Source organism: Apteryx rowi, unplaced genomic scaffold (assembly GCF_003343035.1).
Source record: "Apteryx rowi isolate R43461 unplaced genomic scaffold, aptRow1 scaffold_26, whole genome shotgun sequence".
Classification (NCBI taxonomy): Eukaryota; Metazoa; Chordata; class Aves; order Apterygiformes; family Apterygidae; genus Apteryx; species Apteryx rowi.
The window spans coordinates 1,582,142-1,598,489 of record NW_020448974.1 but is presented as its reverse complement, the minus strand read 5'-3'; the positions used below and the strand labels follow the sequence as shown (position 1 = coordinate 1,598,489).

Below are 16,348 nucleotides of genomic sequence, written 5' to 3'. Positions count from 1 at the left end.
GCTGGACGCAGGGCGAGGGGCGGCCGCGCTGCTGCCACCGCCCCCGGGGCGGAGCGGGGCGGAGCGGAGCAGCGCTGCCCTCGGGGGACACCCCCTTCCCTGAGCTGCCCCCCTGCAGCACGACCACCGCCTTCCTCCTCCTCCTCCTCCTCCTCCTCCCCTGCAGCGAGCCGGGGTTTTTAAGGGTGCAGCGGGAGCCGCCGTGTTAAATGCAAGGCCGCGCCGCTGAAAGCTGCCCGCACCTGGCCGCATTACCAAAAACCACAGTCAAAGCATTGAACATATTGCCTGGAGAACGACTGCTGAATTCTGATCCCTTGTGCCGGCTCCCTGCATTGCCGGCTCCCGCAAAAGCAGGAATATGCTGACGGCAGGAATATACTGACAGCCGTGACGCTGCCTGCTGAGTCACTCCTCCTTCCGAGCACGCATCGGAAGGGCCCTTCGTCTTAGTCGATGACCAGCCTTTTGCGGACAAGTGGGATGTTGCGGGATCAAAAATACGGARTTCTTAACTATCCTGTTCACAACGTTGAGACACCAATTTGGCAGGCTCATTTTTAAATGCCTACCTCAAGTTCTTAAGAGAAAGGATGAGCTGAAAATTAAACCCAGAGGTATTGCTGCAGAAGAGATGCTGCGTGTGTGTTCAGGAGACTGTGCAGCTCCTTGCGCTCCACAAAAATATTGCTTGCAACAGCTTCCTCCAGAGGARCACGGTATTTTGATGGACGAGATTTTGAGCTAGTATTTCAAAATGCCCATTTGAGTTGGTTTTATGTACCTGGTGAGTGCTATACAAGCATCACATATGTTTGCGTTGAAACGCAGCTGTATAACAACAATTTGGATTCAATATTTTTACCTGGAAAACTGCAATCAAGTGCCTGCTTCCACGTCTGGAAGAAGAAAAGGGTCTCAAGCCACCTTATTAAATAGAAAGCTCGGTTTACATTTCTAGATACCATGGCSGCACGCAGAAGCCTTTACATTCACACTTTCACATGCAATGGTGATTAGGAATATTCATGATTCAGGATATCTCATCTGCAGTTTTGCAGAGTCTAGTCCACTGCATTCATACTCCTGGACACAATAAACCATCTTCCACCTGCCTCCTCTGCTCCCTGCTGTGATTTTCTGCACGCTCAGTACCATTACAGGGAAAGCAGTCTCAAAACTCAGGGGGACACCTATGCCCAACTCTAGTCAATGACTTGCCAGCGTCTTCCTTAAGAGTCAAAACCATCCTTTGCTTGGCAGCTTCCAGGCAAACATATCCCTGTGGTCCAGGCACCATAAAGGAGGCTTTGTGGATGAGAGTGCTTCCACCAGGTGTCCTCCGAGAGCAATGCGACTCCGAGCACAGCATAGTGACAGCTTCCCCGAACCTGATACCTGCTTATTTCTATGTAGCGCATCAAAACTAGTAGCTGTGAGGCAGCTCCCAGGTGGTTGGGTTCAGGCATCTGCAGTTACATCACATTTAGAAAATGATCAAGTCTCATCTCATGTTCTTGCTATTGCTCCTTTAGAGGAAAAAAAAAAAGCCATTGACAAGGGCTGCTTTGACTAGAAAATTTTCTTTTTTCTTCTAATTTCCACCCAAAGAGTATTAGATACAAATACTCTAAATAATGCCTAATTTTGCCTAATGAATGCTGAGTAAATACAATGACATAACTTGAGCTTCAAGAAAAGTAACTTATCCTTCATCTATCTAGCATTAAATATAACAGAAGGCCTGTCTAGGACTGAATTTTTCTGGTCACTTTGATGTTTGCTGTGGTGTCCTTTTATACTTAAAACTAACTTTAGCTACTTATATTTATGTTCTACCCAGAAAGTTTTGAAATCCTGGCAGTTTAGGGTATTTTAGCATAACAGCCCCTCATCGGTAGGCTGACACCTCTTGTTCACCTCAAATATAGTCCCTCAGGGAAAGAGCTCAGAGCTTGGTATCTACAGGAATAGCCCATCTTAACACCATTCATAGCAACGGCAAAGTGAACAGTCTGCGCAAAGCACTGAAGTGGTTTCACATGCAGTCGGTTCAAATCATTGTGCCCTTCTATGCCACAGAACGCACAGATGTTTCAGACTATGTCATATGGGAAGATAACATGACCTAAAATACGTTCTGGTCTCAAATAGGTGACTCTAGCAGCAGTAGCTAACACCCCATCACACTGGGCGTTGTTGCAGTTTCTGGAAAACATGGCATGATGTCAGTGTGCCACAAAGCACACGCGCTGCAGAATCTAGTACAACAAGCAAGTCAAACGCAATCCTCAGAATGGGGAGAGAGCTTGCATAGAGTGATCATCACCTAAAGTACTTCAATGCTTTTCATCTTCAAAGCACATTAATACCATTACCTAATTAATTTTTACAACATCCCTGTATGTTCAGGTGCCTTAAATATAATCTCCATTTATAGATACAGAAAGCCAGGCAGGAGTTATGCAATTTGTTGAAGCCCAAAAGGAGTCTGCATCTGAGAAAGGGATGCGTATTCCATATTTAAAACAGTGGTAATCAGAAACATCTCCAACTTTTACTTCTTGGCAAAAAACTTTCAATTCAACTCAAGAGAAAGCAATTTTACTTCCTTAACTGAAGTAACGTTTTAAGCACCTAAAACCAGGCAATGGGAATTATGCAACAAAGCTGCATGAATACTGAACAAAGGTTCGATGGGTACAAACTATCCTATCATCTTTACAGAAACTTAGACTATAGAACTATAGTTTCTACTTACCTCAAAATGGCAAAGCTTTCACTTCTACATCAGGGGTCTTTTCATCAGCATCAGGCAAGGGTGCAGTCCATAACAAACATATTGAAAGATTACACCTGGCAAAACAGTTAAGCATTAGGCAGCAGACTAATATTTGTGCATTTATTTTAGAATTTTGGATGTTTCTTTTCCCTGCTGCTGAGGGAGTTCAGCGTAAACATTCCATAGTTGAAACAGTTGGTGCTTAGACTAAATTACAAGTTTGACAAGGGAAGGTAAAATACTTTTCCTGAATGATCTGTTGAGTAAGTTTGAGTTGGAATTCTCTTAAAGATAGTAGGTAATTCATGAGGGGTGGCTTTGAGAACAGCGAGGTCTATCTGACCACCGAAGGGGCTGGGTGATCCAGGCTAGTGCGGGAACTGTGTTACCTGCTCAAGGAGTTTTCCAGCTCAGTTGGGCTATAGCTCTTGAGAGCACTCAGTGCTGAGTGTGAGGCTGTGAGCCCTCGCGTTTGCTTGAACAGTTTAAGGAACTCAGAGTAGTTCCTTGCGATAAGGTTTGGTAACTTTTGTGCCAGAGGGCAGGAAGTTTTTTCTTCAGTTATAAGGCAGCCCCAACCTTTTCTCTTTGCTTCAGCGGTTAGTCTGTCTTCAGTTTCCAGATATCCAACACCTAAGCGTCGGAGATGGTTAAAAGAGACAACAAGAGATTCATGTAAGTAATGCTGAAAGGCGGCACTATTTGGAGCCAGTATAGTCACGGCTGAAGCTAAAGTGATAGCGTTTCACTAGCTCCTCCTTTGAATGCTGTTTCTGCATGGCATATATAACTGAGCAGACAGAGTTTAAGTTTTGAATATGTAATTCAAAAATTTAAAGAAATTTGAAATTTTGAACTCAATATCTTGCCAGTGTTTATGCTAGTAAGTCTCAAGTTTGTTTTCTGTACACAAATGACTGACAACTCATGCCAAAATGGTGAGAATTTTTTCCAATTCTCATCACTCTCCGCTGATTTACTAATCTACGTTGTACCAGGAACTCTGAAGCCACCGCAGCACATGTAGAATAGCACTTCTTCCCTGATAAACTGTGGATAGACATTCACTTTCTTTTTGGAGAATCTTCTTATGGAAATGCTTCACTGAATACTCGTGACTTGCTCAATGTTGTACACAGCTGTTGGATTCTCACCTAAGGAATTTAGTGAACAGGATATTATGGAAATGGTTGTTCAATATGCTGAAGTTCTAATATGCTAATAAAAAGTGCTTCAAAAAGAAAATGTGAAGTAACTGCATTTCCTTTGAGTAGTTAATGACTCAGCCTTTAATTTAAAAAGAAAAAAGTGAACATTAAAATCACAAAGAACCCTTTTGCAAATTCTCTGCTAGAGTCCCTGCTTATCCTGCTAGAGAAATGACTGTGCAATATATTCTACACCTGAATATGGAAGAGAGCAAGAGAAAAATGACTATGTCAGAACAGCCATTATTTCTTGAAATCAAATATGGGAGTTCCACGGATCCTTTGTTGTGCTGTGCAGAGAGGGAAGAACAAGTTCTGCGTGCAGATAACAACCAGATGGCCATAGCTGGAACGTTATACTTGGATTTCAGTTTTGCGGATCCCAGGTCTTCTCCTGTCGCTACACTTTTGGCTCTAGCATGGCTTTTATGTCACAGGTGGGAAGAGGGTGCCTGTTCTGACTCCTCTTCACATTCATCAGAGAGTCTGCAGAAAACCTAGGAATGCTCAAATGATTTTGTCCACGGATGCTGAAACTTCAGGTAAGCAGCTGTTCTTTCGCTGTTTCTCTTTTTATCAAAGCATTGCAAAACATGCTGAGAATCAGAGGTCTACCACATACACTGCTCAGAGATTCAAATACAGACAAAACCGAACTCTGTTTTACATTTTCCTTTGGACTTACCATCTGCTTATTAACTGACTTGAATACTACTCCTTGCCCATTTTTTGTTAATGTTTAGATCAATTTTCTCATGCAAAATGTAGGCTTGTGCATTGGTTAYGTTTGTGCCTTTACTCCTCTGCACTCTCCCGACCTTGGAAACGTCACTTTTGCAGGGGAGACTGTGCAACTGCAACCTAAAGGCTACTTTACTTTGAGTATTACCAGTCTCTGGCACGCTATTCAGGAGGAGATTACTCTGTCTGGACTGGATCTAAGAATACCTTCACTTTCCAGAAAGCAGAAATAAAAAAAGAAACAGCACTTATACCGTAAATCATACATGCTTTTGTCATGCTATAAGAAGGCACAGATGTTCTCAACCAACAAAAGGATTCTTCTGCACCCTAACTGGTGGTCTGTAAGTGCTCTAACATGGTAATTCTCTTTAAGAGTACTGGAGGAGAGCTGGTGCCAGGTTTTCTGCCTTGTGCTAACAGCCTGGTTTCTCACTGCTGCAGGACTGCACTAAAGAACTGTTCTTTTATTTCTTCGAAGGATTGCTATTAGAGACTGTGCCAGGTAGAACCAAATTATATATGAAAGCGGAGTGACCCATTGTGTCCCAGTTCTAACAGGAGACAGCATTTCCCATGTGTCCTGCTTTTCAATAGAACATAGACTGGGAGAATAAAACCACAGTAATATGCTTGTGCCTTTTTTTGTTATTGTTAGTTTTGTTCGGCTGCAAGTCARCATGTGGTATGGTACATCATTATGAACAACAGGGGTGCCAAGCTGTAGCAGAAACCACATCAGAAACTGCTGCTGCTTCCCAGCTCAGTTCACCTATTGTAGTTTTGTCCTGACAGAAACAAAACCAAACTGTTAAAAAGGCAGGTTGTCTGGAATTTTTTAGGTTTAATTAAGGATTTTCGTGCTGACCTGGATGTACCTGCTAGTGCAGGTGAAGCTGGACAGCAGATTATTTAGGCCTTTCCTTCAGATCAGCTTTTCTTCCCTTCGTCATGCAAAAGAAGTCTAAAGGGCACTCAGTCTGACAGTTGCCACAGTTTAATCTAGAGACCACCTCAGAAATCAGGTAGCTTTGCCTGTGAACCATTATTCCATCCTCTGGAGCAGATGCAACAGCTCGTAAGAAGACAGAAAATACTTTAAAGAGGAAATACATTCCATGTTTACCGGAAAGGATGTGCTTGCATCAATAAACCTGCATATAAGCACAAAGATGATGCATCCACATCATCCCATGTCAGGGAAGCTCTTCAACAGTAATTCTGAGCACCTAATTTAGAGGCTTAACTCCTTTTCCTGAACTATAAGGAAACTAAAATTAAACTGTGTGAACACCAACCTCCTTCTGTATTTCCTCTCTACTGTTTTTAAAACTCTGCAGCCAGCGTACCTATTTCAACACCCCAGCTGAAAAGGGCGTTTTGCCAGTCTACCAAAGTCATGAGCTCTTTGCCACCAAAACTTACCTGAAATTTAGAAGCAGGGCATGATTATGAAGCACAGAGCAATACTGACAGTCATTTATACCTGTGGAAAAAGAAAAGAGGTTAAAATGCTGTTCAGAACAGCAGTATTTTGCACCTCAATAAATGGTTATCCAAAATGCAAGTCCTTTAAGAGTCAGTTTTGCTTATGGCACGCAAGCCAACCTGCATGAACACAATTTTACTTTGTGCCATTATCCACTTTCTATGACCACATTAAAATTGGCTCAAAATAAAATTTCATAAAAGAAATTTCAGTGTTGGCCTAAGACCTGGCACAGAGAGATTCAACCCAGAATGAACTTTTATGGGAAGTTAGAAACCTCTGAAAAAAAAAACAAGTTTTCTAAATGAAGCATCCATATTCTCTTAACAATATCAGTGCCAGAGGATACAAGGATAATACATACATTGTATGCAATGCATATAGAATACTGTAATTATAGCCATGTCTATACAAACATATATTCATTCTGGTCATGAATGATACCTCATGTTTGTAGAAAAAAGAATCAAAATGCCTATTTTAAATCAGTTTTGCAAAACAAGCAGAATTACATCAAGCTCTCATCCAGAAAATACCAAAGGGCAAACTCTGCTTTCTTTGCTCATACGAACGTTAAGCAAACTCTCATTTTGTCYGGCTGTGGCTGAAGAACCAGGGTAGCTGCTGAGGGAGAGTCATGAACCGCCCTCAGGTAATTGCTGCCAGCATTGGTGGCAATTTGTTTTCTCAGGACTGGCACTGCAAAGATGCTGGATCAGCAGGCATGCAAAATTTACACAGTGCAGAGGGGTCATCCTGTAGCAGGCTGTTTTGAAAGGCAGGATTTTATCTGCCTTACAGGAGTCTAGCACTAAGCAAAGGTGTCCCTCCAGTTAATGAAATGCAGCAGAAAGCAGGTGGTTTTCACCACCGTTCATACTGCGTATGGCAGCATCTTCTCAATTTAGTGGTTGTTAAACACTCGCCCAACACTAGTTAAGTTCCTTTCCCAGTAAATTTTGCTGTACAGATTATGAAATATAATTTCCTGTTTTAGGAAAGCGCAGCATTGGCTGACTTTGTATTAAGGCATACTCTAGACATACATGTCATTTAAAGAAAATTATGGTTCCTGCTGCCAACCCAATAAAAATATCCCTTCAGACAGAGGCTGCTACCTGTCCTTATTTAGCAGTGCTTTTCTGAGAATCTCACATTTTGAGCTGCTAAGCCTCATTCAGTGTTTGAGAACATTTTTATAGTAGATTCCTCCTTCTCTTCCTTCCTTTCCCTGGCTGTCCGATAGGCATGATCTTCTAGCCCTCAATATTTGAGCAACTCAACTCCTTCCCTTGTGCCTTCAGTACCTGGAATTTCCAGGTCGCCTCCTCCCCAAATCCTGGGCAGGCCCAGGACAGCGTGTAGCACTACAGCTATTACCAAAAAGTCAGCCAGCAACCACAGCCGAGACAGGGCTGCATGCTTGGCCAAGAAGAGCTCCAGCTTTTGCAGAACAGTCAGGCAAAGGAGCTCCAAGGTGCGCAGCTGAGGTGGGCAGCAAGGCCCCCAGACACGATGGTTAACTTCAGAGCTTTAGGCCACCCTACGAAGCACAGCTCACAAGCGATCTTCACTTTCAGCACACATTCAAGGCCCACTGATGTCAATGTTTATATCGAGTCATTCAAATTTGTATCATGTTGAACAGGAGCACAAAATACTACCGCAAGCTTTTGACAGACTCTTCAGATGTATTCACAAAGAAAACAGGCTCCAGTAATTAACACCAGATCATATTACCCTGGGAGCTACATAAATATAATAAAGGTTTAATAAACCACCTCAACAAAAACCATTCACGTGGTGGTTGTTGTTGTACATACAGAATGATAAAGACCATCCCTACCCCGAAGAGCTTACAGACAGGCTCTAGTCTGGCAGCGAGGTTTGTCTTGGGTGCATTCCCACACAAAGCCCTCTGTTCTCACGGCGCTCAGAACTGGAGCCTAAAGCCCTTGTAAACACCTATCACTCACTCTCGTACTGGTAGTTTGCATGGGGCTAGCTTCACTAAGTCCTCTAACAGAAAGCCCCTTGACAGGAGCGTGTACAGACAGACCTCTGCATCCAGTGGGGGAATCCAGAGCAAAGAATGATTTATGGTTGAACTTTTACTTAAAAAACAAAAACAAAAAAAAACAACAAAAAAACCCCACCCAGCCTGCAACTCATTTTGTTGCAAAAACTAACGGCTTAGGGTAAGGAGCTTTTAAGCATTAGTCCTGAGAGTTTATTTCTTGTCAGCTTGATACAGGCACCATCGTTACTGGTGGAACAAAGGAGTCAGGAAAAAACAGCAAAAGACAAAGTCCAAAGTACAGAGCAGTACTGCAAGGTGAAGGAAACATACCTAAGCCGGTTAGAAAGCCGCTGCTGAGGAAGGATATGAGGCAGGTGACTTGCTATAGACCAACATCCATTGGGCCAAAGGGTGTGACTACATCTATCATGGAGTTAATAGCAATCAAATCATTGTTACTGAACAGTGTCACAGGTCTGGTGGCTCTTGCTCCAAGGTACATGTCTCTGTTCTGCCCCCACCTCTACCTGCCTAGGAACAAGAGACAATTACACCAAGATGAATGCTATTCAGTTGGCATTTATTTAATTAAGCCAAAAGGCACTCTTATCTTAAAGGAGTCATTTAAAAACGCTCTCACTTGGCTCTCTGTATAGTGTGTACGGTGCTTTCACTAAACCGTATGAAAGGGGTAGGGTATTTGTGCATGGAGAAGTACTTGCCGTTTCTCTACACAGACACTCAGCCAAACAGAATTTAGAAGGTCAAGAGTCTGAATTTGCTGATTACTCCTCCTCGGGACAAAGCCAATGCACACTGCTAGATGTTCAAATGAGGGCAGGCAAAGGACCTGCAAATCTTAATACAAAGGAGACTGAAGATTGTGGATATGACCCCAAAGATATTTAAATTTCTAACTCCCGGGTGGAGCTGAGCAATCGCAGGCCCAAGAATATGAAGCTCTCTGGGTACTGTCTCAGAGAGGCTGGTTGATGTACACTGTTCTGAAACAGCTGCACTGAAAGGACCACGAGCGAATGCTGCAATTCTGGCAAAGCACAAAAGGTCTGCGACTAAAGACTGAACTAAGCGTTCATATGATACATAAAGGATGTATTTTGGTCAATTACTTAACCAAAATAAACAGGGAACCTATTATATATATGTGCATGTAATAGAGAAGGAAATCCAGAGAGGAAAAGAACAAGCAATATATTAGTAGGATCAAAATCTGCACAAGCAGTCAAAAAATAATAAAAATTCAATGCTTAGCTCTGCCCTCCATCATGCCAACCCAGGACAACACCTAAGGCACATGACAGAGGGCAGGGGAGCTCTGATGAGAGCTTTCTGCATACAGGGCACGTCTTGGGGCATGAACCTCTCTGCATGGCAACCCAGCAAAAATGTGACCATGTAAAACATACCTGGTGAAATTTCAGGCTTTTTACAAGAGACAAAAATGTCAATCAGAGCACATCCATCTCTGTCTTCAGATGGCAAATTTCAGAAAAAAAGGACATGCAATATAAGATATGCCATATAAGAACACCTTCCCCAGACAGTGATACAAAGCTGCTTTGGTTTGTGTGTCTCCGTGTACTAATCTCATATTAAAAAAAATTAAAAAAAATCCTATCTTGCTCTTACATCTCAAGGTCTGCCTCTCTTAGCAATTCAAGATACATCTGATAATTCTTGAGCCTCCATCTCTTTATCCCATTTGTTTAGGTTAAAGGAGACTAGTCCTTTCACCCTCACCTGTCCTGGAACAGCAGGCTCAACCCATTATTCTTACCTACCACCATTTACAGCTCTAAGACTTCATTATTACCCAGGTTAAGTTGTAATTTGCTTTGCTTATTAGGGTTGTCACTTTCATGAGCTGCGTGTACTTCATGGATCATTTTATCCTATATGAATTCCTCAGCTATCTGGTTAAAGCCACAAAACCACTTTCACCAACTCCCTATTCTATGTGCATCGGCATAGTGTAGTTTAACTTCYGCTAACTGCGATATTCTCCTGTCCTTTTGATCCAACTATTCAGGATATTAAGTGAAAAAAATGCACTACGTACTAATGGCTATAAGAGAAAATGCTTGAGAAGAAAGAGACAGAGGAAGTGCAGACAAAAGRTAAGATGTAGCTGAACTCTCAGGAACTCTGTTTGGCTTTCAGAATGCTCGCAGCCTACAATTCCCTTTAAATTGGAGAACAAAAGAATGCAGGATATCGTTTTGCACCATTCAGGCTGGGAGAGAGCAGATGGTCTTTCCTCCCATAGCTACTAGTGCTTAGGATGGCTCATTGTTTATCACCTCCTCTCTTGTAAAGCAAGCACGTTATTCTCTTTAGCATCTGCACCATTTGCTTTGGCTTTTCTTCAAGCTCCTTCCCGAGATGTTCCCTTGGGGGCATCCTTTCCTCCAGCTGGTCCCCCTTGTCTTAGAGAATCTCCTATAGTTTCTTTATCTTCTGTAGCAAAGAGCACTTCCTTGTCAGCCTGCCCCATATCAAACATACCCTTTATTGTGCTTACTCTTACTACTCTTCGTTTTCTTCTGGCATGGCTGTATCAGAGCTTTGTAGCCCAGAAGCATTAGGAAAACAACTGGCAGTGCTGATAGCTGTGATATGTCAGCAGTAAGACAGAGGAGCACCTTACCTCTCAGAGCTACTGCTGCACACCTTCTGTGGACTCAGGCCAGCACCGCTGCATTGCTTATCAACTTTGGTTTCAGTGTTTTCTTCAAAGCCATAGCAGAGCTGTCCACTTAAAGAGAAGAATCCAGAAAGCATTTAGTTGGTGTGGGCATACATTTCCACTCCACATCCAGTTACCTCTGCTTCTCTATTGTTGCTCACCACTCTGTCAGTTAAAAAAAATTATGGGATATGTCATGGGGTACTGTCTAGGGGACAGGATCACACTTAATGTCATTCTCTTGCCTAGTGCCTCTAAATGCCATAATTACACTCTCACAGGAACAGACTAAGCCAAACCCTCTTTACACTTGCCCCACAATATCCTTCCTTTTCCACAGTTTCCATTCCCATGGAAGATGATGATGGCTGGAATCAGCATAATCAAATAAAAATGCAAACCGGAAATAAAGGAAACAGAAATAGCCACTGGGTGATGCTTTAGAGGTACTGTTGGAGCTCATCCCATCTCCCTGCTCTGTGGAAGCTGACTAATGAAGCGCCTTTGCTCTGCTTGATGTCTTTATTGGTAACGTGTATTGTTTTTGGAAGATCCCACTTCCCAGGCACCGTGACTTCTGTCCTTCCCTGCACATAGTTGTCATCCAAAATACACAACAGCTTTAGAGGTCCACTTTACAGTGGCAATAGTTACGGCATATTTACACTGTGTGACATTCCGTAAAAACTGTTATTTTGAGAACAAATATCTAGTCTTAGTGTACAAGAACCTCAGAGGTGTTTCAGACATCAATTTTGCTCCTTTCTGTTTCACACTGTATATGCCATAACAGTTATAAACCATACATGTGAACAGCATGTGGTAGACCAGGATCTGTTTTCTAAATGTCAGTGCAAGAATTCTTAATGATGGGATATGAGCTAGGGAAAAACATATTCCTCTCCACTGAGATGTAAGAAATTGAAATAGAGAGATAAAGAAACTTGACAATAGTCATGCAAGAGTAAAATGGGAAATTTTCAAGGAAACAGCACTCCTCTTTTAGCTTGCCATTGTGTGTGAACAGATTGCTGGAATTAATTTTTGGCCTGTAGATTGTTCACAAGCAATCATTCTAGCAAACATTGAAACCGAAGCTTCTAATCGTATTTTTACCGGACAGAAGTGCCACATGACATAGCATGCCTTCCAAGTGCCCTGATCAAAGTCAACACTGAAAATGAAGTCTTCATTTTTAAAACAAATACATATTTCAGTGTAAATCTGTTTACAAATGTGATGAGATTTTTCAGTAGTGTCCTGAAGCCACAGCATGTTTATCAAATTTCTGTGCAGCAAATTCATTTCTTAGCATAGTAATGAAGAAGCAAGCTGAAAGCTGGAATAAACAAACCATAGATATGTATAAAATTTGAATGATTATATACAGATAGTAAACACTACAGGAAAAAGTTACTGTCAGACACATATTTAGAAATCAGATTCTTCATTCAGCCTTACAAATTGATCATAAAACCTTCTTTTCATTCCTTGGAGCTGCTTTATTTTCAGGCAGCTTGCAGTATATACTCTACTTAATTGGTTGCTCAAAACTTCTGTGGGTTGCAGTAAGTGTTGCTTGTAGCATGTGAACCTCCCAAGTAGCAAATGCTGATCAGAATCAATACTGACTTCACTATAAGCATTACAGATGCTTAAGGTATGTCATACAAGTGTACATTAATGGACCATGAACAAAGCAAATAATAGCGGCAGAAGCCCTCTGATGGTTTATCACTGTGATACGGAATTAACATATCCTACGCTCTGACGTACACTTCATGTAGACAAACCGGTAAGTTACTTTATAAAAAGTCATTGCATAGRTATGTATACAGACATGACGCTACTTATTGACACAACAAAATGATTAAAGTTATGTTCCTCCTGAATTTAATTATATGACTATACAGGCTTGTATAATGAACCTAGCTATTCTGTCCACTGCCTTTCAGTTTTTAGATACGTAACCATGCAAGAAAGGATTTTTCTGTTCTGCTTCAGCGTCTGCTCTGATGAACTAACTGCTACACAGCTAATCAAAGCGTTTTATTGTAAACAAAGCCAGCAACCAGCAACTCAAGCTGTGTTTAAAAATTACTTAAAAAGTGCTCAGAAGACAAATGGCCTTTTCCACAACTCAGAAATGCTTTTGACCAGAAGAGATGGTTTGAAAACCAGAGACTTGAACCTGTTACTGAACAGGAGCAGGCTGAATCCTAGCTAGGGAAAAAAGAAACTTGGTCATATTATCTACAGACTTTAGAATTTAAAAGTGAAACAGATCTGTCACTGGGAAGCTAAAAGCAGAGGCCTTCAGATAGAGCTAGCACAAAGGCTGGGCACTGTGTTCACCAGAGCAATCTTGTTGTCAGTGCTGCTTTGTTTAACAATAGAGATAAAAGACTTTTGGTACCACTTAATTCAAAGTTGACATATTAACCTATTCACAGCACTGTGGGCTTGATGCAATTTCTATGGAAGTCCACAGGAGTTTGTCTATTGAGACTAGTTCTAGTTAAACCAGGTCACACTTTGACATCATCATTTGTTTTGGTCAGGGATGGATTTACTGCAGGCACCAGGGAAGGCTGCAGCTGTCTATAATCGCCTCGTGCAGATCATATGCTTTGGGGTAGCAACTGTGTGGCTGTACAGCCCAAACCTCGCCATCCATATCGTCTCCGTCCCACCTTATCCTGCCAAGACTTGTCCACGAGATGAACTTTATACAGAGTTGAACCATATGCATATGAATTGCTGCACAGCACATGACATATGGACAAGTCTTTACAGCTTCCAGCCTCAGACTAAACTAAGCCTAGAGAAAATTTTGCTCAGCATTGGCAGGGTACTGCACAAGAGTGCCCTAAATTCAGGGAAGGATTGTAGGCAATAGCAGTAACATTCAAGTCGCCCTGCATGTCTGTGGGGTAGGGGGAATAGAGATGAAGTAAAAAAACAATTAAAATGTACATTATATTTGGTGGATTTCAGCAATTCACCACGTTTCTGCGTTCTGCTGTGCTGTCCCAGCCCATGCGTGCAACGGAGACGTTCTGGAATGCAGGACTCTGTCTGCCAGCCAGCGAGGGGGCAAGCAGAATGCTTTGTAAAACTGCAAAGAAAAAAGGACTCCACCCTCTATAGGAAAAAATGCATTAAAACAACTGGGTTCTTGTTCTTGCTTGATGGATGTTCTTCAAATGGCCATCCAAAAAAATTCTTCATGAATATCAAAGGAATAGCACTCATTTTGCCCCTACATGCAAGTTAGCCTAACAACCACTCATTAGAAAGATTACAAGTCAAATTAAGAACGATAGCTTCACTACACATCCTCATACAGGCAAGGTCTACAGGACACAGTTGGCTTACTATGGCAATACTCGAAGGCTACCCATGCTGCTGCTAATTTAGCTTATAGCTACTGAATTGTAACACTGCCATTTGTAATGGGTTAGTTAAGGGTTTGTCAGCATTTCCATCGTAAACCTTTCATTTCAGGGATTTATTGCTTGGCTATAAAGATCTGCTCTAGTTGGAAGTTTGGCATGAAAGATCACATACAGCAGCATATTTCTCTCACCCCAAACAATCACTTTCAACATTAGAAAGTTATACAAACATATCACTAATTGAGGGTTACAGTCTCCTTTAGATTTTGGCCCTTACAGCTAAAAATGGCAAAATCCTGATGAACTACAGCCTAATGTGATCTCAGTCACTAGGGGCACACTGGGAAACAAAACAGTGTGAGGTTGCGGTATAAAAATCTGCTACAATACACATTTTCCAGCCCATGAAAAAAGCACTGGTAGCACTGCTTATAATTACAGACGTGTTCTCAGTGGAACCTTTTTACACAGTTTTATACCTTTGGCATTAATATTTYGCTGGGGTTTAAACAGACATCTTTGCCACTAATGTAGCTGTAAGTATTTTTTTCAAGGGCCCATTTCTTCGCACCTCTTCTCCCCACTCTTTCTTTTTTATTTCTACCTCCTCCAGTGTTCCCATAACAAAACAAATATTTAAAGTGTTGCTGTAGGAAGGCCAATCTTTTCTTTTCCTTAGCGGCTTTTTTAAAGTGGGGTTCTTAAGCATGGACAGGGGCACATGTGCTGCTGCCCATTTAACAGACTCCAGCGTACAAGCGATGTCTTGATCACTGTCCACCCAGGTGACGCTGCTACCCATCGCACTGAAAGTACCTTCTGTTCRCTCGCTGTGATGGTTTTCACACGGAAAACCGCTGTGAGCCCACCGGGGCCGAGCTGACTGTCGTGGCTCTGACTGCGCAGCCACCACCTCAAACAATATTCCGTTTCAGGCTTAGGATAAACTTGCAACATCTGCTCTGCCTGCAAGGGGAGAAGAAAAAAAAAAGATTAGGAAATTGTTAATATTATATAACATGTCTGAGAGTTGCAGTCATAAGTCAGGATGCCATTGTGCTAGGCATAATTGTATAATGCACTCGGCATTGTATAAACACAAAGCTAAGAGGCTCCTTTCCAAGGGTGCTTTAAAACCTAAAACCAACAAGAGACAAAATGGAGCCCGCCTTTATTCTCTTTCCGTTGTATTTTTCCACTGCAGCATCTCTCGTTTTCATCGTAGCGTATCTCAGCGGGACCACGCCAAGGGGGGACTTTTGCCCGGACCTGCCCGAGGTCGCAGGCCGCTCCGCACATGCCCAGAGGGGCTTGCAGAGCGGGGCGGCAATCGCACCCCTCCAGGCAAGGGTCCCCCTTGGGATGCGTGCCAGAGCCACACGGCCTCCAGCAGCACAACGGCCTCCTCTGGGGGCACAGGAGGAGCGGTTATGCCGCCAAACCCATCCCGGCTGCCCCCGGAGCTGCTGAAGTCGCCCACCTCCGACGAGCGGAGACAGCGGCCGGCCCGGCTGAGGAACGAGCGACGACGCCTCGCTCTTCCCAGCCACCCTCCCCGCGCGGCCGCTCCACCGAACTCGGCCGCAGGAGGCCGATGGCGCCGACCTCCCTTCCAGCCACTGCCCGAATTTTCCCGATTTTATCTCCGAGTTTCGAGCCCCACCGCGCAGGCCCACGAGGTATTTCTGTCAGGCAAACGCCCTCTTCGCGCGCAGCGAGGTAAGTTGGAAAACGACGGTGTGAAACACAGGCAGCCCGCCTAGCAGGGGGCCTCCCGCCCACCCTCTCCTCAGCGCGCTGGCAAACAGAGCCGCGTTATTTACTATAAAAAAAGGGGGGGGAAAAAAAAGGTGATTTATGATTATTTAAAAAAAAAGGGGGGGGGGCGGGAAAGGCGAGTTGCCCCGCCGACCGCGCCAGGGGACGCCAGAGAGGCCGGGCTCCGCACGCTGCCCGGATTAAATAAATAAAATAAAATAAAAGGCAGCCGCCGCGCTGTTTCC

General features: G+C 43.1%; 1 protein-coding gene across 5 annotated transcripts in view; it reads right to left on the bottom strand.

Moving 5' to 3' along the window:
* The window catches only part of ABCA5 (ATP binding cassette subfamily A member 5), a 53,757-nt gene extending 37,473 nt beyond the window's left edge, over positions 1-16,284 (bottom strand). Inside the window, exons 1-6 of one of the 5 annotated variants that reach the window (XM_026067515.1) lie at positions 13,924-16,284; positions 10,909-11,016; positions 6,157-6,217; positions 3,172-3,415; positions 2,762-2,856; positions 1,399-1,529 (exon numbers count right to left, since the gene is read on the bottom strand). The gene's annotated coding sequence lies outside the window, so the exon portion shown is untranslated. The remainder of the gene's footprint in view (positions 1-1,398; positions 1,530-2,761; positions 2,857-3,171; positions 3,416-6,156; positions 6,218-10,908; positions 11,017-13,923) is intronic. The other 4 variants (XM_026067514.1, XM_026067511.1, XM_026067516.1 and 1 more) reach the window with 4 other exon arrangements.
* Positions 16,285-16,348: the final 64 nt, after the last annotated feature.